This window comes from Enhydra lutris, unplaced genomic scaffold (assembly GCF_002288905.1).
Source record: "Enhydra lutris kenyoni isolate GAN:26980312 unplaced genomic scaffold, ASM228890v2 scaffoldscaffold13, whole genome shotgun sequence".
In the NCBI taxonomy this organism is placed as follows: domain Eukaryota; kingdom Metazoa; phylum Chordata; class Mammalia; order Carnivora; family Mustelidae; genus Enhydra; species Enhydra lutris.
The window spans coordinates 18,128,180-18,153,488 of record NW_019154097.1 but is presented as its reverse complement, the minus strand read 5'-3'; the positions used below and the strand labels follow the sequence as shown (position 1 = coordinate 18,153,488).

The window sequence follows — 25,309 nt, the reverse complement described above, 5'->3', positions numbered from 1 at the left end:
CATGTTTTTTATCTTCTCTATTAAGAAGTCCACTTCTTTGCTTTTTGCGGGATATTAATAATGATAACTAACATTTAAGTATTTTATATATCAGGCATTTAGAGTTTGCATAAATTACCTGGTTGAATCTTCATGGCTCCAATAAAAAGACATTCTTATTACCTCAAAGTGATAGATGAGGAATAAATGCCTAGAAAAGTTAACTAAAACAGCACAAGACAAAATAACTATAAAGGGAGTAGAGCTATGGATTGAACTCACAAGGGTCCCCTAACAGTGAAGTCCATGATCCCATCAAAACACTACCTTATGGTTACATGCTGTTCTAGCTAGGAGAGTCCAGCAGTGGATCTAACCCATTAATGTGATTTCCAGGAATGTCCATTCTGCCACTTGTTGGTTTTGCTTTAATTTATTTACTTTTGGCAATTATATTTTTAAATCTGTAAGAATTCATTCTTGCTCTTCACTTACTACTTTCTAGTACAACAAACAGTAGCCTGTTTTCATCTCATCTGTGCATTATCCTTTAAATCTCATTGAAAATGTCAATTAGAATGTTTCTTAAAAGTTCTAGTTAGTGTTCACCATTACTACTCTTAAGTGAGGCCATTTTTTTCTGATTTTTCAAAAGAGAACCACTCTTCTCTTGGGTGTCAGATTCTTTCCTTTTATCTGGTTATTTTTCACTGTCCACTCCTTATGAAGAGGGTTAGAATGATGAACAGTAGCCATCATGGGCTTTCTTAATGGTCTTGTTGGATCGTGTTTACTAGCCCTTGGTAGTTCTCTTCCCTCCCCTTCCCTCCTTGGGTAGGGTAGGTAAATGTAAGAATCCTGAATGAAGTGAGTTGGCTGGGCTGGGCCAGAAAAGTTTCTTCTTTTCAAGATAGAAGCAGACCTGAAGAACAGCCTCAGAACTGCCCTTCTAGTGACTTCTTGAGTGCCAGAGCTCCACATCGTTTACCCTACTACTTGCCCCAAGTGAAGTTCAGGTTAAATGAGGTACATGAGGTATTCCAGATATGCTGTTGACATCCTGTGGTTTGCTCTCTGGTCACTGACTGGTCTTCAGCTTGCCTATTCATGCAGCCTTTGCTCATGGGATCCCAGGGACATTGACATCTGGTTAGAAATGTAGTTGCTGCTGGGAGGCAGGAAGAGGTTACCATGGTGACTGAGAACAAGTGGGGTTTTACTGATATACTGAGCTATTCCCCCTCACTCCCTTGTAGTTTTGTGGTAGAAACTTTATTTAGCAGAATTTAATTTTTTTTAAAAAAATTCTTGCTTAGTTAACATACAGTATTATATTAGTTTCAGGTGCAGAATATAGCAATTCATCCTTTCCATACATGGCCCAGTGCTTATCAAGATAAGTATACTCTTAATCCCCTTCACCTATTTCACTCATCCCCCCACCCCCCAGCTCTCCTCTGGTAACCATCAATTTGTTCTCTATAGTTAAGAGTCTGTGTTTTGGTTGTCTCTCTTTCTTTTACTTTGTTTTATTTCTTGAATTCCACATATGAGTGAAATCATGGTATTTGTCTTTCTCTGACTGACATATTTTGCTTAGCATTATACTTGGCAGCTCCATTCATGTTGTTGTAAATGACAAGATTTCATTCTTTTTTATGCCTAATATTCATATATATATATATATATATATATATTACCATATCTTTATCCGCTCATTTATCAAAGAACTCATTTAGCATTTAGACTGCTTCCAAATTTGGTATTTTAAAGAATGCTGCAATAAACATAGGGGTGCATATATCTCTTCATATTAGCATTTTTGTATTCTTTGGGTAAATACCTAGTAGTGTGATTACTAGATCATAGGGTAGTTCTATTTTTAATTTTGGGGGAAACCTCCGTACTGTTTTCCACAGTGGCTGTACTGGTTTGCATTCCCACCAACAGTGCAAGAGGGTCCCTTTTTCTCCACGTCTTCACCAACACTTGGTGTTTCTTGAGGTTTTGAATTTAGCTATTCTGACAAGTGTGAGGTGATATCCCATTGTGGTTTTGATGTGCGTTTCCCCGATGATGAGTGATGTCGAGCATCTTTTATGTGTCTGTCGACCACCTGTATGTCTTCTTTGGAGAAATATCTGTTCATGTCTGTGCCCACTGTTAATTGGATTATTTGTTTTTTGTGTGTGTTGAGTTGTATAGTTCTTTGTATATTTTAGTTACTAACCCTTTATTGGCTATGTCTTTTGCAAATATCTTCTCCCATTCAGTAGGTTATCTTTTCTTTTAGCAGAACTTTTGGCCCCGCTCTACTTTAGAGGCCTGCCACACAGAATTGTCCATTTTACTTATTTGAGCTGTCCTCACCAAACAAAATCTGGAAATACACACCAGATTTGCCCACTTTGTATGAGCGGCTCAAGTTTAGTGGACTTTATATTCATTACTGTGGTACAATGGTTAATCACAGTGCTTACTGTTCCCTTAGCCATGTCTAAGAAAAACTGTTCTGTCCTATATTATGCCCACAAATGAAGGGAATAGGCAGGTATGTTTTACAGCATAGCCTCCTCTCTACCCCACTACACTGCAGTTGTCAGGGACGACAGAGGCTCTCTAATCCAAAGGTAGCCAGTCTTATAAGAAAGCCTGGAACAAAAAGGTTTGTCCAGCTAGGGATAAGCGGGGCCAATGGGATTCTCACTCTCAACAATTCAAATGAAACAGAGTGAGAATCAGGCAGTGGCAGGAAGAACAGAAGAAAAAAAGGGTGTAGGGAGAGAAGTGTTGGGGTGCTTCGGGGAGCATTGTCAACTTAAAGTTATAAAAAAGCTGAAAACTAAAATGTAAATAAAAGACTTATCATTGAGAGTGATGAATGCAGTTGGGAGTAGGAGAAGCAGGATGATAGAGGCAGGAACAGAGACTGAGACAAAAACTGAGTCACGTTAAAGGTGTGCTTTAAAGAATCTACAACCTGCTGCTCTCAGACATCCAGCTCCGTCTCTGGGAGACCTCTCACAGCCGCAGAGGGTAGCTGGACTGAGGTATGGCTGGGCCAATCATACCCTCCGACTTTTGGGGGAAGATGACCGGTTCTTAATCATCAAGCCACACACACTTCCAAAGGTAAGAAAATAGAAAAGTGTCAGCTATTTTATGGGAAAAATTTTTCTCACATTTCTTCCCCCCCACCCACTCTCTTTGATGCGCTTAAAATTATAGGGCAAGTTATGGTATTTTCATCTGAAATATTTGGGAGAATCATTCGCACAGCGAGCATCATCCTCCTGATGATTGAGAATGACACAGATACAGCCCCTATAAAATCAAAGCAGTCGGGTCTAGAAATGAATCAAAACGAAGTTCTCATAGCTGAGGGGCTTCCTTCTTCATATTTAAGCAGAGTTGTTTTTCTCAGTATTATTTGATAAAAGTTTCAGCTTTGTTGTTAGGGGACAAAGCAATATGGTGATGGCTGCAGACTAAGGAGACACTGAAGGAGACACTGAAGGACCCTGGCCAGATGGAGTGTGATTTAGGAGACAGTATGAAATGGAAATTACCTGTTATGAAAAAGTAGAGGAGGAAATGGTGAAAGATTCAGAAATAGGAATATTAGAATAGGGGCTAAGCTGCTATGTGTGTGTGTGTGTGTGTGTTAGTACATATATGTGTGTGTGTGTGTGTATAAGTACATATATATGTGTGTGTGTGTGTATGTATACACACACACACACATATACATACACACACACATACACACAAAAGAGAGGTCTAAAGTACAGGAGCTTAAATAATAGAAATTTGTTTCCCTGTCAAATAACAGTCTAGTGGTGAGTGGTCCTGGTTGGTGGTATAGCTCTCCTGTCTTCACTTAATCATTCCAAGACATTGTTTCTTTCATCTTGTTGCTTCTCTGGTCTCTAGGGTATTATCCTTGCTAATTGTTTGAAATTGAATCAAGTTAGGTGATGGAAGACAAGCAATCTCCTTTTAAGCAAATGATGTAGAAATTGCACACTTTTCTCCCACTCATACTCTTCCGTTTCCATTTTTCTCCCACTCATACTCTTCCGTTTCCATTAGTGCGAACTAATCACATGATCATTAACTGGCTACAAAGTTGGCTTGGAAGTGGGGACTCCAGCTGAACATCCATAAACCCAGCTAAAATTCCACTCATAGGGGATAAGAAAAGTAAGGGTTTCTGGTCGCCACCAGCAGTGTGCCACACCATACTAATCCCTATACAGGGAACACATTTCGTGGAAAGTATGGAAACTCAGGTCAATGCCTTTTCCTAAGGCACAAAGCACCCTTGTGGGTTACTGGCTAAAAGGCAAGTCTCTGAAATCTGTCACAGCAACACAAATGAAACCTTTTAGTTGCTACCTGTTGAAATTGTTTTCTTTTCAGCTTTATCCCCAAGGATTCTGTGTAAAGGTACAGAAAGTTTTCTTTGCCTTTCTATGAAGGGCAATCTAGACTCTCTCTTTTCATGCCCTGAAAGATTAGCTCTGCTCAGGGATATCCTTAAATCCCAATCTTTTTTTCTCCAGAGCCTTCTTCAAGTGCTCTATTGTTTCCCCTCACAAAGGAACACAAAGCAAATTCTCTCCGAAGGGGCCAGAGACTCTTAGTTCTTTCCCCGTCTGAACTCCTTGGGTAGCTCAAAGAGCTTAAGTACAGACTGGAATGTATTGGCTTATGTAAGTTAAAAGTTCGAGGGACAGACCATAGGTACACCTTGATGCAGGGGTTCAAGTGATGTCTTCAGGATATTATCTCACTCCCTCTAGGTCTCTATGCTGCTTTTCTGAGTGTTGGCTTACGCCTTTGGAAGTTCTCATTCATGGTGGCCTCTGACATTTTAGGTATTCAATTTCACCGCTCCAATTGTAGCAGGAAAAGAGAATATATTTCTTTCTCATCAGCTCAAGCAAAAGTACCCAAGGTTGTACATCATTGGCTCTGATAGGATCACTGTCTCCTCTTTGAACTGATCAATGGGACTGTGGAACTGAATGCTTTCAATGGCCAGAACCACATGAGAGGAAAAGGTTAAGCCAACAAGAAATAGTAGAAAGGAATATCAGGGTGTTGTTAGCAGAAGTGAGCATGGATGCAGGACAACAGATGTATGTTCTCTACGTCATCCGTTTGCCTATGGACTTGACAGATCAGAACTAGTCTTAGGATGACATTTAAATACTTGCCTGTGAGTTAGGACTTTTTTCTAAAGCCCTTTGAACTACTTGGTTTCTCTGAGTCATCCTCTTGCAGCGCCATCCTCCAAATGTTTGTCATTATCATGTCCCCGTGTCCTTTCACCTTGACCGCAGGCTTTCTCACTTTCTTTCTCACTAGGACCTACTGATCATAAGTCCTATCACAGTAATTGCTATTTTGCAATTGTACCTCCTTGTAGTTTTGATTTTATAGCCCACTTCCATTTTCTGTAACTTCAAGCTGCACATTAGTTCTAATGCAAAGGAGTGGCTTTTTTTTTTTTTTTTTTAAATCATGACCCACCGTAACATAATGAAGGATGTCAAGACTAGAGCGCTCATAGCAAGAGTAATTTGTAAAGGATTTCTGGGGAAAAAAACCTTTTCTTTCTTTTAAAAGATTATTTATTTGACAGAGAGTGAGTGAGAGAGCAGGAACAGGGGGAGGAGCAGAGAGAGAGGGAGAAGCAGACTCCCTGCTGAGCAGAGAGTCTGATATGGGGCTCTCTCTGGGACCCTGGGATCATGACCTGACCTGAAGGCAGAGGCTTAACTGACTGAGTCTCCCAGGCACCCCGAACTGCCTTTATTTTTTTAAGAGAATAATAGATCTCACCGAGATATAGTTTTGACGGATCCTATTGATAGATGGTTATACATGCTGGCATATACTCTAAGGTTTGCAATAAATAAGACATTTGCCACAATCATAGCAAGACCCTGTTTACATTAATGAGGACGAAATAAGGAGCAGAGAATCTAGTTTTGTCACTGTTCTCTTGGAACAAATTAGATTAGCTGCGATTTAAACAATGTAATGTGGGGTGAGGTGGTTAAGAACACGGACTCAGACATTTTCCATCCCCCGAGGTTGACATCCTACATCTACCACTGCCTTTTTGAGCTTAGGAAAGTTACTTCACTTGACTTTCCCCTAGTTTCTTCATCTATAAAATGGAGATAATAACAGCATTGACTTCGCAGAGTTGATGTGGTGCTCATACGAGTTAACATGATAAAATGTATAGAATAGTTAAAACTGTAAAAGTAATATATGAACCATGCAAGTACACAGTAAGAGTTTGTTTGCTAGTATTATTTAATTTTTTAAATGAAATTCACATATACCTATTCGAGGGAAAAAGTGAGGGAAGCATTATTCAGTAGCATGTTCCTTGACAAGAACAACCAAAGCACAAAACCCACATTTTCTTTTTAAGAATCCTGCCTAAATTATCCACATCTGAGTAAGAAAGTGGGAATGACATACTAATGGAAAAACAGGCTAATAAGCCTCCCCTAGTTTCATATTCAAGGGGTGGAATAATTTATGGGAAAGCTCTCAAGGCTTCTAAATGCTACAATCAAATCACTATATGGAGAAAGCTACAAAATCAAATTCCAAACAATGAAAACATCAGTTTCTTAATGGAACAGTTCCAACCATCTGGCATTCATATGTTGTTTGCAGGGGTGGTTACTGTGCAGACATAATGACCCAATCCTACTTCTAGGCAAGAAGCTTTCATGAAGGAAGTTTATCCTGGCCATTTGTGGCTGGTTAATATTACCAGAATAGGTTTTTGTTGGTTTTTGTTTTGTTTTGTTTTGTTTTGTTTTGTTTTTTTCAACTGTTCCACTGTTAATGTTTCAAATTCAGACTTCTTCTTTTTTTTTTTTTTCCTGAGAGAACACAAAAAGAAAGAGCCGCAAATATAAATGCAGAGCACACGATGGTGGTCAGATTTCAACATCTCAGAAATAAATTTTTCTTCAAGGCAATTTTTAAAAAAGAGGTGCCAAGTTACCTAGGCTGGATTCAGTCTTGATAATCGGTTATTTCTTCTAAACAAACTGAAATTAAATATTGGATAATTCTCTTACTATACCTTAAAAACTGATTTTGAATAAAACTGGAAACAAATTAATGACATTTCATTTTTATTCGAATGAACTGCCAATTTTGTTAAGATCTTATTTTCCACTTTGCTTTGGACTTGACCTACAGTCAAAGGTTTGTTCATTTACTTAAACTAAATGAATCCAACAAGTATTTACTAAGCACTAGATACTGAGTTGGGCATACATATGTAATAGAGTGTAAAAAGATGAGTTTTTAAGAAATGAGAACAGGTGAGTAAGGAGAAGGGCAGGTTGATATGAAATGTTAACAGCAAGAGTTTTTTTTTAAAGATAATTGGATAAGATGAAAAAGAAGAAGGAAGACAAGAAGAAGATGTGCAAGAAAATTTAAAATTCAATGTAAATAAAATTTATATTGGAGTGATTAAAGAAAAAAAATACGGGGCACCTGGGTGGCTCAGTTGTTAAGCATCTGCCTTTGGCTCAGGTCACGATCCTGGGGTCCTGGGATCGAGCCCTGCATTGGGCTCCCTGCTCAGTGGGAAGCCTGCTTCTCCCTCTCCCACTCCCCCTGCTTGTGTTCCCTCTCTCTGTCTCTCTGTCAAATAAAGAAATATAATCTTAAAAAAAATAAAATAAAGAGAAAAATGCCATGGATCATAAGATCAATAAAGTGGATTTCACATGTTATAAGCTCTCCCAGGGAGAAAAAGCAAAGAGATAAAAATGAGAAGAGAGTAAGTGAGTGGAGAATAGAGAACAAAGAACCAGTGTACGGGTATGCATAGGGCTGTTGCTGAAGGAGACAAAAGAAAAAAAAAAAAAAGGAAGCAAAGGCACAATTAACTATGTAGTAGAAGAGAACTCTTCTGAGCCTGTTTTATAAAGGTTTGCAAACCTATTTGTAAACTTATTACATAAAGACCATTTTTGTAAATTTGAAGAGGTTTCTAGGTTACAATGTTGTTCTATTTTTCGGAGAGAACAGAAAACATTCAGAGATATGCAGACTACAACATATACCTCCCATAAAGCCTTGTTGAGAAGTGTAAAAATTAGTCTAAGTGACTGAGCTATATGCCAAGTTGAGAGCATTTAAAAACTACTATTAAAAGAAAAGAAAAAAAATAAATTAATGAAGCATTTAGTACCAGAAACTAAAGAGAATTACAGAATAAACTCAAAGAAGTCAATAGGAAGGATTTCACTGTAAACAAAAAGTTAATGAGATACTCAGCAGAAAATGAATAGTGCTGATAAATAGATCCTAGATCTTTTTTTTGTGAAAAGTTAAAAAAAAACTTTAGCAAAGCAAATCATTAAAATATAAATTTTATATAATTTTATATAATTTTGAATATATTTTATATAATTTTTATATATAAAAATATAAAAAATAAAATATTAATTTACAGTACTAGGATAAACAAAGGGATAAACCCCCTAACAATTCCAGTTCAAGCAATTTCAAAATCTCAACACAGTGACTATTACATGACCATTATTTAAAGATAAGTATAATCCAATTCTAAAAAGGCGGTGACTGTGGAGTATACTTGTTACAGGTTGAGTTCTCTGGGAAGTAGATGCTGTGGCTGAGTTGGGAGTGCAAAGAATTTATTGGGGAGTAACATCTATGAAAGGAAAAGCTGGAGAAGCAGGATAAGGCAAGGGGAGCCATCAGGCCATGACACAGAACCAACAAAGTTCTTGCAGGCCTGATAGGATCTTGGGAACAAAGATAGTCCATTAGAGAAGTCCCACACTGGAACTTGTACCACCCCCTTGCTCAGTCATTGGCCATGGACCACCAGGAGACGAGCCTGCTCTTGGCTATCACTTCCCCCCTTTGTTGGCTGAAAGGATGTCCTAGGAAGAATGTGGCCTCACCTCAAAAGCCACAGAGGACCCTGAAATTGCTAAAAGCCATGGGTTATCTTTGCAGCTGATCAGTGAGTTCTTTCTTGAAGCAGATCTGAATGGCACGTCTTCACATGTGTGTACTTGCTCTACGTGGATCCACTTCTGGAGGCTTGTAGAGGTAAATAGCGCCTCCAGGGATCAGGTGGGCCTCTCTTCCTGAAGATAAACTTAGAAGAAGGGGGGACCAACTGTAATCTTTATCACTGCAGTTTGTCTCAGAGCCACAGCTGGTACTTAGCTGCTCTCCCACTCTGCCATCCCTTGCCCCTTATACCTTCTATATCTCCTCACCCTCAGGTAACATGTCTGCCAGTCTTGGTAAAACACCTCATGGTGGGACTTAAACCCTCATTCCTCTGGGCTCTGTGTCCTGGGTAACCATGTTCTTTTTTAGTTGCTGTGTTCATCTGTTCACAGCCATAACACCTTGTCTTCTGGTCTTGACACCCCAGGACCACGCACTGCCCAAGCAGAAACCACAGCTTGTAGTTCACTGGGACTTTTGCTGTGAGACTTTTAGCCCTGGTAAGAGTACAGACCATCCACCTTGTAGATCCCAGAATTATAGGGAGAGAAGACCAAAGTCCCACAATGGGTCATGGACAGTGATGGTAGGGGTTCCTTCTTATGCCCTCTAATTTCAGGGACCTGTGTATTTTTCCTGTTGATGATAAAGTATCATCTTAATAGGTCTCTGATCCAATGCATATATTGCATCCTGAAAGGAGTTCCCCATCCTTGAAAGGTCCTGCCTCCAAGTTGGTACTTCAGCTGTGTTTTTTAGCAGCTTCTCCATCCCTCCACAGGAAGCTTCTGGGTGGGGCTTTATGTGATAAGACCACACGATGTATCTTCTTTACTGTAAACTAAATGCCTTGGTTGAATGTTGCATGTGATTCCATGCCTGTGGATCAGGCATTCCATAAGATCTGGATAGTGATGATGACTGAGACCCTGATGCCAGGAACAGCAACACCATATGCAGAATAGATGTTTATTCCTGTGGAAATGAACCACAACCCTTCTAGCAGGGAAGAGGCTCAACCTAGTCAACTTGCCACTAAGTTGCCAGTTGGTCTTCTCAAGAAATGGTCTGTACTAGTTGCTCAGAGTCGGTCCATGCTTACGTCCATACTTGGGCTTTGAGTAGGTCTCTGTAGGTGGCAGTTTAGATATTTAGAAGGAGCATCCAAGAGGTCAGCTTTGGTAAGTGGGAGTCTATAGCCTTCCTCTCTGCCATGGTGGCCACTTCATTCATGTGTCCATTGTGCTGTTGACAAAGGCTGGGTCAGCATTCCTACTTGTGGAAAAGTGTAGAAGTTCCACCTCTTCCCTCTCTTTTACCAGTCAGAAGAATTATGGAATGGGGAGGATCATGTTCATTCAACTTCATCTTGGAATAGATTATGATACTGAATATAATTTACACTTGCCAAAACCTATGCCAAATGGGTCAAGTCCAGGTTCTCTAGGTCTAAATTTCTATAAGTCAGTGCCAATCTCTCTCTGGGAAGTTACGGTTATTGTTGTTCACCTTTCAGAAACTTAAAGTCCCAGAAATGGGTTTTACAAATAACTTTTCATAGATGTTTCCTTGGAAATTAAAGATAACCTCATCAGCACATTCTATCAAGGCTCATTTGCTATTACTTCCTTCCTACTGATCATACTACATCATCCCAGGAGTTTTAAAGTGTTTTGCATTACTGTTTCAAACTCCTTATAGTCCATCTCTATGGTGCAAATTAGCAGTGACTTCTGCAAAGTTATTTCTTGTCTGCATAGTAATCCTCCCAGGGTTGTGGTCACATTGTATATAGGGTTTGTAATCTTTCCAAGGCGCCCACATGAGTTGGCCAAGTGTTATTAGCAATCATGGATAAGAACTCTAACTTTAATCAGTGTTATGCACTGAATTGTATCTCCCCCAAAATTTTTTTGAAGTTTAAAGAGGTAATTAAGGTAAAATGAGGTTCACATGAGTGTGTTCTTCCATTCATGTCCATTTTTTTTAAAAAAACCTTTGGAATTTATCCTGTCTCTGTTTTTGGCAGAATATACGTTGGTGGAGCCATTTAGTGAAATGTAATCAGTGCTTATTCAAGCAGAGTTTCTGCAAAGGTGTACCATCTCTAACTTGCCCACTTTTGGTGAGTGCCCACTCCAGAAGGCAGTACATCAGAATTTCTCCTTTTCTCAGGTCAATCCACAGGTGTCATTGACCTGCTGAGATTGCAGTCAAAATGCATGTAAGTATATACAGTAGTTAAGCCAAGTTAACCAATAGATCCCAAAATTTACTGGTTCAAAGAACAATAGATATCTTTCTCAGGCAAAAGTCCAGAGAGAGTGTCCACATCAGTAGATAGGCTTTTGCTCATATGGACACTAAGGCCTCAGGACTTATGGCTGCCCATTGTCTTCAACCCATGGCTCCAAGGTTGGTATGAGCATCACCATCCCAGTCAACCCAAAGGGACAAAGACCATAAGGAAGCACATGTGGGAGAATTTTATAGGTATTCGTAGACTAGGGAGAAGTCACTTATGCTCACATTCTGCTGGAGAGAACTCAGCTATGTGGCCTCAAATACCTATGAGAGTAGCTGGGAAATCTAGTCTAGCTGGTACCCAAGAAGTCAAGAAAGGATATTATTGTAGTCAGAGGCCTCTGCTACAAGATATATACTCTACATTCATCTGTAGAGAAGTTTCACAGCTTTGATTAGGTTCTGAAAGTGATCTATATCCAAATATGTTTCAGCCTCTTGTACTGCTGTTTTCACTTTGCTCTAGAATATATAGTATATATTATATGCTATATATATATACTATATATTATATACATATAAATATAATATATAGTAGACTATGAAAGCAAAACAACAGATGACAAAATACACATGACTTAGGAAAACCCTGCACCCCACTTTTTCCTAGGGTGACACAGTGCTATTCATATCCCTTAGAATAATCATTGCAGGGCTTGAAGCAGACATCATATCAACTACCAGAACTCACAAGAATCCAGCATATTAGAATCAGTCTTTTTTTTTTTTTTTTAAAGAGAAGAGAAGACTCTTTTTATGGTTTGTGCTTTTTGTACCTTGTGTAAGAAATTCTTCTGTACCCTGAAATGATGAAGATCTTCTAAAAATCTGGAGGTGCTGCCTTGTTTTTAAAATCATTAAGAACTTACTTTTGTTTACAGTGTGAGGTAGGGGTCCCATCTTAAAAAATATATGAAGAGAGTGCTAATTATCTCAGCATCATTAACTAAACAGATCATCTTTGATTTACTAATTTGTGTTGACTTATCCATCATTTATATGAATGGTTGTTTCTGAACCTACTATTCTCTTTCATTAGATTATTGAATGACATAATAGACCCTGCAGGTCCTTGTGGTTCTGTTTCTGAACCTGCTTTTCTTGTTCATTAGTTGTTTACCAATCACTGCACTAACACCACATTATTACAATACGAAGCTTTTGATGTCTGAAGGGAAAGTTTTTCTTCCCTACACTTCCTCAGAATTGTCTTGGTCATTCTTGGCCTCTTCGAATTCTACATGAATTCTGGAATCACTTTGTCAAAGTCTACAAAAGACCCTGAATTACAATTTGGAGTAGACTGGTTTGTGGTCATGGAGTCTTCATATCTCTGAACATGATTTATCTCTACATTTATTTAGGCCCTTCTCTGTATTTCAATAAAGCTTTATAATTTTCTCCACAGATATGCTACCTTTCTATGAATTTTTATTCAAGTTATAATAAAGATTGGTTTCTATTATGAGTATAACCTTTAAGAATTTATCATCTCTAATGGGCTGTAGTTTCTTTTATATTGACCTTTTATCCAACAATGTTGTTAAACTCTCTTATTTGTTCTATTACTTTATTAGATTTGCTTGAATTTCTTAGCAGACAACCACATCATCTATAAATCATATTTTCATATTTTCTGACCTTTATAGCTTCTCATTTCTGTGTGTGTGTATGTTATAGGCAAGGGGCTTCAGTACAATGTTGAGTAGAAATGGTAAAATGGTAAATCTGTCCTTGTGTTGCTGACTTTAATAGAAAAATGTTTAATGAGTTAAAATTAAGAATAATGTTTCTAGATTACGTTGGTGGTAGCAACTCTCTATTGTGTTCATGAAATTCCTTCCTTTCCTAGTTTGCTAAGATAAAAAAAATAAATGAATGACAAATCACTTTATATTTTCTAATATTAAGTCATTGTTACATTACAATATTAATCTGATGAAGTATATTTTTATTTTTATTAAAGAACTTTTTTTTTTTAAGATTTTATTTATTTGACAGAGATCACAAGTAGCCAGAGAGGCAGGCAGAGAGAGAGGAGGAAGCAGGCTCCCTGCTGAGCAGAGAGCCTGATGTGGGGCTCCATCCCAGGACCCTGGGATCATGACCTGAGCTGAAGGCAGAGGCCTTAACCCACTGAGCCACCTAGGCACCCTGAAGTATATTTTTAAAACCCATTGCTGAACTGGGTTTGATAACATTGCATGTAGGAATAACATTTTTTTAATGCCTTTTGAGATTTGGCCAATAATTTTCCTTTTTCCTTTTTTTTTTTCCTTTCTGATTTTGATATCAAGATTTTATTAGTTCATAAAATCATCAAGATGCTTTCCATCTTTTTATAATCTTTGAAACCATTTGAATAGAGATCGTCTACGAAGATTTCATAAATCTTCCCCACTAAATCCTTGAGCTTTCTTGTAGGTAAATTTAGAAATGCAAATTCAATTTATTTAATGGTTATAGATACATTCATGTTATAAATCTTTTGAATCAATTGGTTTTATAAATTTATATTTTGCTAAGAAGTATTTATTTTAGCTAAGTTTTTAATGTTCAGAAGGAATATATGACTATACTATTCTTAGTATTAAAAAATTCTACTGAACTATAATTATAATCTCATTCATAGTCTTTTTTTCTCCACTATCCATTTTACTAGCAATTTAGCTATTTTTGTTTGATTTTTGTTTTATGACCCTTTCTGTGGTTCCTTTATGTATAGGTGTCTTATTAACTCTAAAATTATACACGTGACACATGTTTTTTGATCTTCATTTTCTTTTTTTTCTTTTCCCTCCGTTTGTTTTCTATCAAAGCCTTTTCACTTGGCTAAGGAAGATGATAGAAAAGGAATTGCTAGTCCTTGATCTACTGCAGACGAGCTAGATTTTTCGGCCAGAAATGTGTGATGAGAAGCAGGTGAGCACAGAGGCACGCCATTGAGGGTTTCCATTTCATTGCCCTCCCACATGGCTGCTGTGCACACAACCCCAACTTCTCCTCCCCATTCCTTAAGTCTCCCTATGCTACTTCTACCCTTAAGAGCATTTTTAGAAAAACAAAACAACAACAACAACAACAACAAAAAACTAAATTGGGCTGCCTCACCCACCTCTGCCGCTGGCCTTTTAAAATAGAAAGGTTTCCTGAGGAGAATGATTTCTTTCTGGCCAAAGGAAAAACACCAGAGCAGCACAAATGCCCCATTTAAAGAAGGAAGAAACCTATGCCCCAGAGGCACCTAAAGAACTTTCCCAGCAGGCTGTGTTCTCTCAGGGTATTGTTTCACCGAAATATATTTTTTGCACCAGTCTCTACATTACCAGACCAGAGGGAAAGTTTCCAACAGATCTTTCTGTTGATAGTTTTGATTACTCTCGTAGAAAATTTCAAAGATTTTTTGCCAGACGAAAGGGAACATGGGGAGGCCAGCCAAGAACTGGCAAGACCAGCAGTCCTTTTCTGAACAAATGATAGAGCCTAACGCAGTCACAGCCAATTTTTCCATCCTAAATGCTTCGTCAGTTTTAACTCTTGGACCCCTAGCTAGATAACATTAGTAATCCAACAAAGTCTGTAGTATCCTTTGAGATAATAGTGTAAAAAAAAATAGGAGAAATGCTCCTCATTAAAATTCTCTTCATTTTGCTGAAAATATTTTTTTCTCACATTTGACAGTACCAGCTGTCTTTGAGTCTTCGGCTCTGCTGAAGTCATTTCAAGAAACAGATCTAGAGAAACACTGCTTTGCAAGAGGATAAGAGAGAAAGGTTAGAGCAGAAAGCGTTTGGTGACTATCCAGGAGAAAGAATGGCCTGAATGACAAGAGAGCAGGTAAAAGCACTGAAGAAAGTCTATCACAGTATCCTTCACCTCTATTGAAACATCAGACTGTTCAAATATATTACCTTACTTTGATAAAGACAACTCAGAATCCAGTAAAATAGACTATGCTGGTATTATTATCCCATTTTACAGAGGAGAAAACTGGCTTATTTGGAACACAGTACTAGTTTTGATGAATTAATCTCTGTGCTGAGCTGAATTCTGTTTTGGATTTCATTTTCTCACTCCCTTTTACACTGGGCATACAGCTTACAATTGATTTGAAAGTTACTGTTCTAAAGCTGGTTGCAGAGCGGTCTTATTCAGACAGGTCTACACTTGTCAGAAAGACAACTCTGTCCAGGCTGACCTTGAATTTTGCCCTCCATTTCATTTTAGGCCACAGTAGACCAAAGAAAGAGGAAATAAAGTATTGTGCAGCAAATAACTTAGAACTCTTAAAGACATATATGTCTTATGTGGATAGAACTCCCCATCGGATGTTAGGACAACAGAGTAGGCAGTTACATATTAAGGCAGTTGATATATAATCAAAACACAAGCAGCAATATTCCTTAAGATGGTAAGGGAGAATCAGTATATTCAAAAATATTCAAGGGCAGTGGTAAACAAGAAACTCATTTACACTTTGACTTATGAGGAGGGGCTAAACATTGAAATACTTGTTTAAATTAAATAATCTATAATGCTTATTGATAAATTAATATCATACTTTTACTATTTTAAATAAAATGTAGAATATCCTTTTCACTAGATAGTAAAGTTTTGGCATTGAGAAACCTAGCGGTAAATAAGGAGTGTGTAATCAGGAGACATGAAAATTAGCTAAGTGTGGGGCGCCTGGGTGGCTCAGTGGGTTAAGCCTCTGCCTTCGGCTCAGGTCATGATCTCAGGATCCTGGGATCGAGACCCAAATCGGGCTCTCTGCTCAGCGGGGAGCCTGCTTCCCCCTCTCTCTCTGCCTGCCTCTCTGCCTACTTGTGATCTCTGTCAAATAAATAAATAAAATCTTTGGGAAAAAAAAGAAAATTAACTAAGTGATTTTCTGGATTGTGTAGAGCTATGGTTGAAAACAAAACCCTTTCAGCATATATTCTTTTCTTCTTAGCAATATATACACTGTATCATGCTTAGACTTTATAGTGGATATGGTCCTATTTGTCCAATATATTTTTTGAGTATAAGATCAATGCCTCTCATCATTTGAAATAAGAGTGTGTACATGCACTTCTATACTGTAATGAACATATTGGCACCGTGCATGTATTACCATTTCTAATTTTTCACATTCTAAGTGGATTATTGTAAAATAAACCGTAAATTGGTAGGAAAGGAGAGAAAGTGGAATGTATGGTTTTTTTAGAAAGGGGCACTTGGCTGGCTCAGTCCATATAGCCTGGGTCTCCACCTCCCGGTTGTAGGTTCAAGCCTCAAATGGGGTGTAGAGTTCTTTAAAAAATAAATAAATAAACACACACACACAAACACACACACACATATACATATGTATATATGTATACATATGTACATACATATACATGTGTATATGTGTGTACATGTGTATATATGTGTATACATATGTACACATATACACATATATGTATATACACACATATTTTGAAAGGAGAAGGATTTGAAAGATTATTTTTTATTTTTAAAAATATTTATTTATTTGACAGAGAGAGATCACAAGTAGGCAGAGAGGCAGGCAGAGAGAGAGGGGGAAGCAGGCTCCCTGCTAAGCAGAGAGCCCGATGCGGGGCTCGATCCCACGACTCTGGGATCATGACCTCAGACGAAGGCAGAGACTTTAACCCCACTGAGCCACTCAGGCGCTCCTGAAAGATTATTTTTTTAAAAGAAACCTCTTTAGGTAGTAACTGACTAGCGGACAGGTCTTAGCCCTGCGCATCTTGTGAAAACCACAGGCCAACACGGTCAAGTTCTAAGCAGTCGCGGGCAGGAGCGGGTCAGGTCCTAGTAGAAGCATACCTTAACTTGTATCTAGAAAAGTTTCCATCCCTTCTGAGAAGTCTTCCCCTCTCCGCCCACTGCGGTTTAAAGGGGCCTCTCCTTTCGGAAAGCCGGAGATTACCGAGTGACTCCCACCAGTGCAGCCCCCCATCTCCGTTCTGCGTTTCTTCCTCCGACGCAGTTACCGTCCTGCGGAGCGAGACCCCACGCCACACCGCTGTCCCGGTCTCTTATGTGTCCTTTCTGGCGAGAGAGCCCTCAGCTTTTACTCCTAAACAGCTACTTTTGAGGCGTGGCGACTTGGGCAGCGGAGCGAGAGGCAGAGAAGTGCCCCAACTGCGGAAATCCTGGGAAGCTAAGGGTGGGAAGCGGGAGGTGGGTGGGAGGTGGCGCGGCTGGAAAGCCCCCGAGGGAGCGGGTGCTGACACAGGACCAGGGCGATCCCCTGTGGCTGCCACCTTCCAGAGCTCGATCCCCAGGCCTCAGTCCGGCGCCGCTCCCGCCCACACCTCCAGGTGTGCATTCCCCGCCCTTAATCACTCGCCTGCAACTGGTAGTTTGCACTGAAAGTTTGATTGGGAAAGCGGAAGAGAAGCGTGTAATCCCGGCTCCGGAGATCTAGGGGAGCCCAGTCCCACTTGCTGTGTTCTGCAGATCGAGTCAGCGGAAAACTCAGACACAGAAACGCGTGCACCTTTCTAGCCGAAAAGTCGACTCTCGGCTCTTTGCAGCCTCGGGTTACAGGCTGTGTCGGGAGAAACTTCGTGTCTTCTGCAAAGTTGAGAAGCTGAACTACGAGAGAGGCCCAGACTTCAGGGGTTTTGCGGGCCCGCGATGTTTTCCAGAGCTTTTCGAGGGGGAAGAGGAGAGCGACAAAATGAAAACGCGCGGTGCGAGGGAGCCCCCCCAGCCCAGCAAGCTGGCGGGCGCTGAGGTGAGCGCGGGAGGGGCGAGCATCCGAGCCGGCGGCCGCGGGTCTCCCCGACCTTGGGTCACGGGGGGCTGCGGAGGGGGCGGGGGTGAGACCGTAACGGGAGGCTTCGGCTCCCCTCCGCTCCCGCCCAGCGGCGGGTGCCCGGAGGTCGCCATGATGGGGGAGGGGGCGCGCCGAGGGTCGGGGATCCGGGGGTGTCACGCCAGGTGACTGAGCGGGCCAGGCGGAGGGAGTCGGGGGTACGGGAGTTGCTGACTGGTGCTACGTGGAGCCGGCAGAAAAGAAAGAAGGCGGAGAAGAAAGGAGGCTGGCGTCCCCGCCGCGGCCCCGGCTCTCCCTCGGCGCCCCCTCCCCCGCCGCCCCGGCCCGCGCGCCAAAGCGCGAACAGGCGGCCCCAGCGGCGGCTGGCGCTCCTCCGGGTGCGACTGCTCCGTCCGTGGCGGAGCGCTGCCCGGATCTTGGGCGGCCTGGGCGCCGGCGTCGCGGAGCCCTCCCGGGCTTCCCCCGGGGGGTGTGCGCAGGGGGCGGCCCCGTTCCGGGCGACCGCCGAGGGGGCGGGCGGAGGGCCGGGTGCGGGCGGCGGGGAGCGAGCGCGCCGCGGGGGGCCAGCCCGTGGGCCAGCGGCGGGCGCAGGTAAAGGGGCGGGCGCGGGGCGGGGAACAGGGCACGGAGCCAGTGGCCGCCGCGTCGCCTGCGGCGCCGCCCGGCGCGCCCGGCTCGCACTGTCCCGGGGCAGACAGGCTTTGTGGCTGTGCGTGCGAGTGTGCGAGCGAGTGGAAGTGTGTGCGCGCGCGCGCGCGCTCGCCTGGGTCGGCTGTGGGTGGGCGTGCGCGCTTGCGAGCTGGCCTGCGGGAGGCGAGGCTCTCCTGGCCTCCGCCGCCAACCAGTTGACCGAGCCCCGGGAGGGAAGTTGCGCAGCCGCCCGGGCCGCCGGCCCTTTCGTGCCCCCCCACCGGCCAGGTCCGTGCGCCCCGGGGCCCGCGCTTGGTGCTGCGTTTGCGTCCCGGACCCGCCCAAGTGACACGTAGGTGGCCTCGGGTTACCTGGGTCTGGGTGGGAGCGCGAGAAGGCTTGCAGGGGGTGGAGGGCTCGAAATTGCCCCAAAGCCGGGTCGGGGTGGACGTGGATCGCCGGGATACCCTGCGCCCCGCAGCGCGGAGCTCCCGCACCACTTGCTTCTCTCGGGCGACTCCTTAGTCTCTCTCCAGCTGCGGACTTTCAACTTAGTTTCTGTGCAGCCGCCTAACAAACACGCTCAGCAAGTAACTGGGAAATTGAAGGCAAGGGAGGGACCTGGCTTAGAGTTGGTGGTTTTGAAACCGACAGGCTCGTTTGGTTTGTGTAGGACTAGTTTGTTATGAATGGATTTAAATTTTATTCTTGTTTTTTTTCTTTGCTGCCATTTGGCCTTTGGTGTGTGAGGCATGACGGCATGCAGGACTTGTTGCTGCCTTCAGTCTGGGGCCCGAGACTGTTGCTCTCTGTCGCCACTTCTCTTTCTTTTCTTGTTTGTTGAAATCTCTGGATTTTTCGTAAATGTGGGTTTTCAGAGAGTGCTCCCTTGTTAAAGTTGCACCGATTCCCATTGGCATAGGTGCACATTTGCAAACCTGAATATCGGAAACTTGTAACTGCCGTTACTAGGATAAAATCTTCTATTCCTTCAGGCTCTAACAGTCCGTGTTTTTCACTTATTTGCATAAGTGTTGTTTGCCCAGCGTAAGCATAACTGTGAAGCCAGAGGTCTGTGATTTAAAGCCTGCGATTCTGGTTAAAGGGAGACTGCACTGGGAAACCTTTTAAATTCTAAGAAGCGATTCCCTTGTCAAATAGAAGAGTAGGCCTGAAGGAAAAGGGTGTATACTGACGTTCTGGTGGTTTGGACTGAGCTAAATTGCATTCTGTTTCTCTCTCACACACACTGTACCATCTAGTTGTTTCTGTCCTCCGTTCTCTAAATCTGGTAGGAGTGAGCAAATTTGCCTCGAATGCAAAACTGTGAATAACGATTAGCACTGTTAAGTGTGTTAAGTCTGTGTTTTACTTCACGCTGTTTAATTTGAGGATAAAGAAGCTGAATAACTAGGGAAAGAGGTAGTGTGTAGGGGGAAGGGGAACGGCTGAAGGCAGGGCCAGGCGGGAAGAGTGGGTTGTCCTAATCTGAGCCTGTATGCTCACCACGTCCCCTAGTGGTGCCACCTCAGCCAGTCAGGTCAGCTTTTCCTTCACCTCCTGGTACTCAACTGGAAAATGGATGGATTTAATGATCTTCGCTGTTCTTTCCAGCTCCCCCAAGTAATTAGAACCTGGCGGCTGGTTATCCTTTGCTGGAACAATACGAAGAGAGTAAAGTGTGAATGGGTTATTCCAGAAGGGAAGTGAGAGGGCAACAGGATGAAAGGTAGAAAAAAAAAAAAAAACCCGGCTGTAAGAGATGCCTGGAGGGGTGGGTAGGGGTAGAACCTTGACCTAGGGGGGTTTTTTCCTCTTTTTTCTTTCCTCCTCCACAACAGCATCAGTAATACTCCCCCACACCCCCTCAGTCTTCCATTATTCTCTTACAGTGAGTGAACTTGGTTCCGCCTTAAAAGTGATGTGATGTGAGGGTATTCTCTGTTGTGGGAGCTGACCAGCTTCCCATTTGCCCCACTGTCTCAGGCTCGCAGCTGCCCAGTGCCGTGGACACTCACTCGGAGGATCTCAGTATCCTTGTGAAAGATGGGGAAAAATACAGAGATGGGAAGGGCAGCTCTTTCAACAACTTGTGTTTGGAAACTTCTATTTTTGTTTGAAGCTAATATTTACCAAACAGAAATTTCATTTAAAAAAATTATACCATAGATTTTTCAAGGCCTTACTGAATATGCTCTGTTAGACTGGGAAATTCAAAGAAAGTGAAGCTCTCACTTGCTAAGTTTTTTTGCTACATAATGACATTCAGTCTTTAAGTTTGTGATTTTTAGGGCCAAGAATCTTACTTCAAATGCTTAGTAAGGAAAGTTGCACTCTGGGCAGAATACACTGTATCATTTTCAGTGGGAAGCTCCAAGTGTTCAACAAATAACAGTTAAAATTTAGTTTAAGGTCAAGATTTTAATGTCTGTGCTTAATGTGTGGCTGGTCTTTTTTTTAGGGGTTCTTTTTTTTGTACCCATATGCATACACACTTGAGGAACATGATTTATTTTAAAAGTGAAGTGTGATGTAATAAAACTGGGAACATAAGCTCTTGGTTTAAAGTCTCAAAGTTTGCTCTGGCCTTGTTAACTCAGCATCATACTATTTGGTTTCTTGTTTTTACATATCCTGCCCCCTCCCTCCATCCCTTTTGTGTTATTACGTAAAATATCACGTGGGGAACTATTATGGATGCCTTAGAAGGTTGGGAAAAAAGGAGAAGATTGTAATAGAATAAGCAGTTACTGAATTCCTCCTACAGAGAGAGACACAAAGATGCTAAAAAGGAGGCTTTAGAAGGAGCGGCAGCGCAGAGGGGAAACATGCAGCTAACATAGTAACTGGTTTGCATAACTAGGTGGCAGCTGTAGAACCCAAGAACCCTTGGCATGCTCTGGAATGGAAAATGAACTTCTGACTCTGGGGAAGACTTCACAGAAGGGCCTTGAAGGATCCTTAAATGGATGCATCTCTTAAAAGATGAATGGTGGAGAACGAAGATATAGTTGGAGTCTGGGGTATTGAAGGCTGGAAAGGGACCAGGCGGTAAATTAGGGGGGACCTTGGACGTTATTTTAAGAAGTTGTGCTGTGTGGGGTTGGGAAGGACTAGGCATTAACCCCCAAAATGCCAAAAGACAATGGTGACGCCTACTGGAGCGTTGTGAGAGATGAAATGTGTGAAAGGACTGAGCTTTGATTCCTTTACTTTTCATTGTAACTCATGGCTAGTGAATTTTCAGGCACTGCTGCCAGCTCATCCAGATTATATAAAAATGATAGAATAAATGATACGTAGTTTCTTCCTCCATAGTCCTCCCAAACCGATAGTGGTCTTTCGAGAAATTTCATTGAGCAGAAATTAATGATGCTTGCAAGGTCTTTTGAGCATGTGAGTTAAAATCACTCTCCAGGCCCAGAGCTGACCAAGAAAGCATTTTGTTTTGTTTAGGAAAGGGCCTGCTAGTTAATGCTAATTTAAACATGACTCTGATGGCAACCAGCATTCTTGACCCTGTTTATCTTATACATAGTGTTTAACCACAGCGGTTGGATATTTGTCGTGCAGAAGAGAAAGAATTATTATTAGTTTTGAAATGGGGCTAATGGCCTTGTAAAGGGGAGGAGGAAAGGATCCAGGGAGGAGGTGGGAGAGAGCAATACTTTGGGGACTGCAGTGAGGGCTAGATCCAACCCTGAAAATCCTTTAAACGTAATTCCAATAGAAGTAGCTTCAGGGTATAGATGAATACTTCTTTAAGAATCTCCTTTCCAGGGGCGCCTGGGTGGCTCAGTTGGTTAAGCAAATGCCTTCTGCTCAGGTCATGATCCTGGAGTCCCTGGATCAAGTCCCACATGGGGCTCCCTGCTCGGCTGGGAGTCTGCTTCTCCCTCTGACCTCTCCCTTCTCACGGTCTCTCTCTCTCTCATTCTCTCTCTCAAATAAATAAATAAAATCTTTAAGAAAAAAAAAGAATCTCCTTTCCAATCATTTTTTTTCCCCTCCTGTTTTTTTTTTTTTTTTTTTCCTCCCTAAATCTCCAGAGCTACGGTGTCTAGTTCATAACCTCTCAGATAGGAAGAATCTCTTTTGGGCCGGTCTGTTTCTTCTCCTCCCACAGTGCCTCCATGTCACAGGTAGGAGTGGGTGGCTTTTCGGCTGTATGTCACAGGTGGAGCTAGTCTGGCTAAGTCTTCTAATGCCTTGAGTCTGGAGATGCTGGGGTACCCAAGAGCCTTAATAAAAGGAGATTATGTCAGCTGTTTTTTACTATCTTCTGGAAACAATCTGAATGAAGGATCCTCCCACCAGTTTTATCTTTTACAAGGGAACCAGGCTTTGGCCTGTTTAATTAGTTAACTTGAAGGAGCCCAGGGTTGTATACTGTTTCTTAGAAGGATACTTTGTTTCTTCAGTTTCTAGGGAGGGAAGTAAGAGAGGATGGTGGTGATTGTGATTTTATTTAAATGCCCTGACATTTTTTTCCTGCAGGTTAGTATGATTTCACCGTAGCATTGTTGTTACTGACTTACGGAGATGGGGCAAAGAAGATTGTCCTACCACTTTGATGTTAGCTCCTGTCACCCGATTGCTGCTATAGAAACATGAACCTTGACGTTCATGTAAAATACAAATTTCTTTCAGAAATGAAAGAGGACTGTTGTACTGTGTGCATGGATCTAGGTTATAATTTTTTTTTTTTATTTTTGTAGTACCGTTTTTGAAAAAGTGCTAGAATGACAGGGCAGACTCTTAACTTTAGTGCTAAAACAAACATGTATAAGCCTGAATGAGCTAGAGCAGGCTGTGTTTGTTGTATTTAATATGGAGATAAGGGAAAAGAATTTCAAAACCAGCCTGTTTCTCTAAAAGAGAAAAAGAAAGTTTGACCCATAACACCTGGTCGTGGGTCTCTCTGGGGGTGGGATTTCCCAGGTTGAAACCGATGAAGGGAATTTTGTTCATTACAGCCATCATAGGTGCCTATGCTCACGAGGGTGCTCCTGTGAACCACTTCTTTGTAGCAAGTTTCCCTTTATCCAGTTCCTTAAATATCAAAACAATGGACTAGATTTGATTTCATGTAAATCTGTCATCCTTGGTTTTCTTGTCTAAGTGGTTCTCCTTGACCAGCCTGTAAACTGCCTTCATCCTGAAATTCTGCCCTAACGGAAGGATATTCCTGGCTCTTTGGAAGGAGAAATAATTCAGGGGCAGAGGAGACCAGTTCCCCTTAACTCTAGCAGCACTGAAGTGACTGCCTGCTGTGTAATAAGCATTGTGCTAGGTGGTCGGTGCTGGGAGTCCTCCAGGAGGTACGGACATGTTAACAGATTCCGTGTAACAAGTGATTCAGTGCAGCACGTGTGAGGAGGGAGATGAGTGCCAGGCAGTATGGGAGCACCAGGCAGGGACACCTGACCTTCAAGGGCGTGGTGGTGGTGGTGGTCAGGGTCAGTGAAGGCTGCTGAAAGATCAGGATTTTGAAGGACCCTAGGAGAGAAATCAAGGAACCTAAAAGAGAAAAAAGGGATCAAGATAGAGGGAATCAAAAGGCTTTGTATTTGTAGCAAATAGATTTGCTATTATTGCACTAAGTCAATGTTTCTCTCTTTTTACAACTGTAAAATGGGAATAAGACCTGACATTATCTGCTTGCTAATTCTAGTTTTCATTTACTTGTTCCTTAATCTTTCATTTGTTCATTTATTTGTTCCATAGTCAGTGGATATTGGTTGCACACCTGACATATACTGGGACACAGAAGAAAACAAGATGTGTAAGGTTCCTTTTCAGGGAGTTCTCATTCTGTCATACTGTTTTAATGGAAGTTCTTTTGAAATGCTTCAAATATGGAGCATGATTGTGGAATTATTCTTCCATTTGAGTCGCGGTGGCTCCAGGTAAGTTAGCCTTTCCCTCGTAAACAGGAGGACACAGAGCCTGGTATTCTCATTGTCAACTTAGAAACTTGAAATGTTTTGCTGAGATTTACCTGTTTGTGTCCATTGTAGAGCCAGATGCAGCTGTGTCTTACCCGTAACCTTGACTTGCTTCCATCTCATTTTGGATATTTTTGTTTTATTGTTTTAAAGATTTTATTCATTTGAGAGAGAGAAGGAGCTCAAGCATGAGCAAGATGGGGGGCAGAGGGAGAAGCAGACTTCCACGTTGAGCAGGGAGCCTGACACGGGGCTGGATCCCAGGACCCTGAGACTGTGACCTGAGCCAAGGCAGAGGCTTAACAGAATGAGCCACCCAGGCGCTCTCATTTTAGATATCAATTTTGACCCAATGTGTGTTTAAGTTTCTATTTTCAGTTTATGCTTTACTAGAATAATCCAAATCTAGTGTTCACTGGAGAGTCAGAGTTCTTTTGAGGCCACACTATCTCCGAACTTTGCTGTTAATGCATTTCACTGGTTTCGATCCCAGAGGGAGTGAACACAGCAGAAAATGTTCTAAGCAAAAGAAGGTAGCTGCATCCATTTATAAAAAGATGTGGATTTTGTAATGATCCAAGCAGTATAGATATGTCTAAAGTAA

The 25,309-nt window shown here is 41.8% G+C and overlaps 1 protein-coding gene across 4 annotated transcripts in view; it reads left to right on the top strand.

Moving 5' to 3' along the window:
• The window catches only part of LOC111145805 (lysophosphatidic acid receptor 1), a 204,408-nt gene that overhangs the window by 50,639 nt on the left and 128,460 nt on the right, over positions 1–25,309 (top strand). Inside the window, exon 1 of one of the 4 annotated variants that reach the window (XM_022501037.1) lies at positions 17,949–18,085. The exons of 1 other annotated variant lie outside the window; for it this stretch is intronic. The gene's annotated coding sequence lies outside the window, so the exon portion shown is untranslated. Of the gene's footprint in view, positions 1–17,948; positions 18,086–18,678; positions 18,719–18,998; positions 19,110–25,309 lie in introns of those variants that run through there. 2 more of the 4 variants (XM_022501039.1, XM_022501038.1) reach the window with 2 other exon arrangements.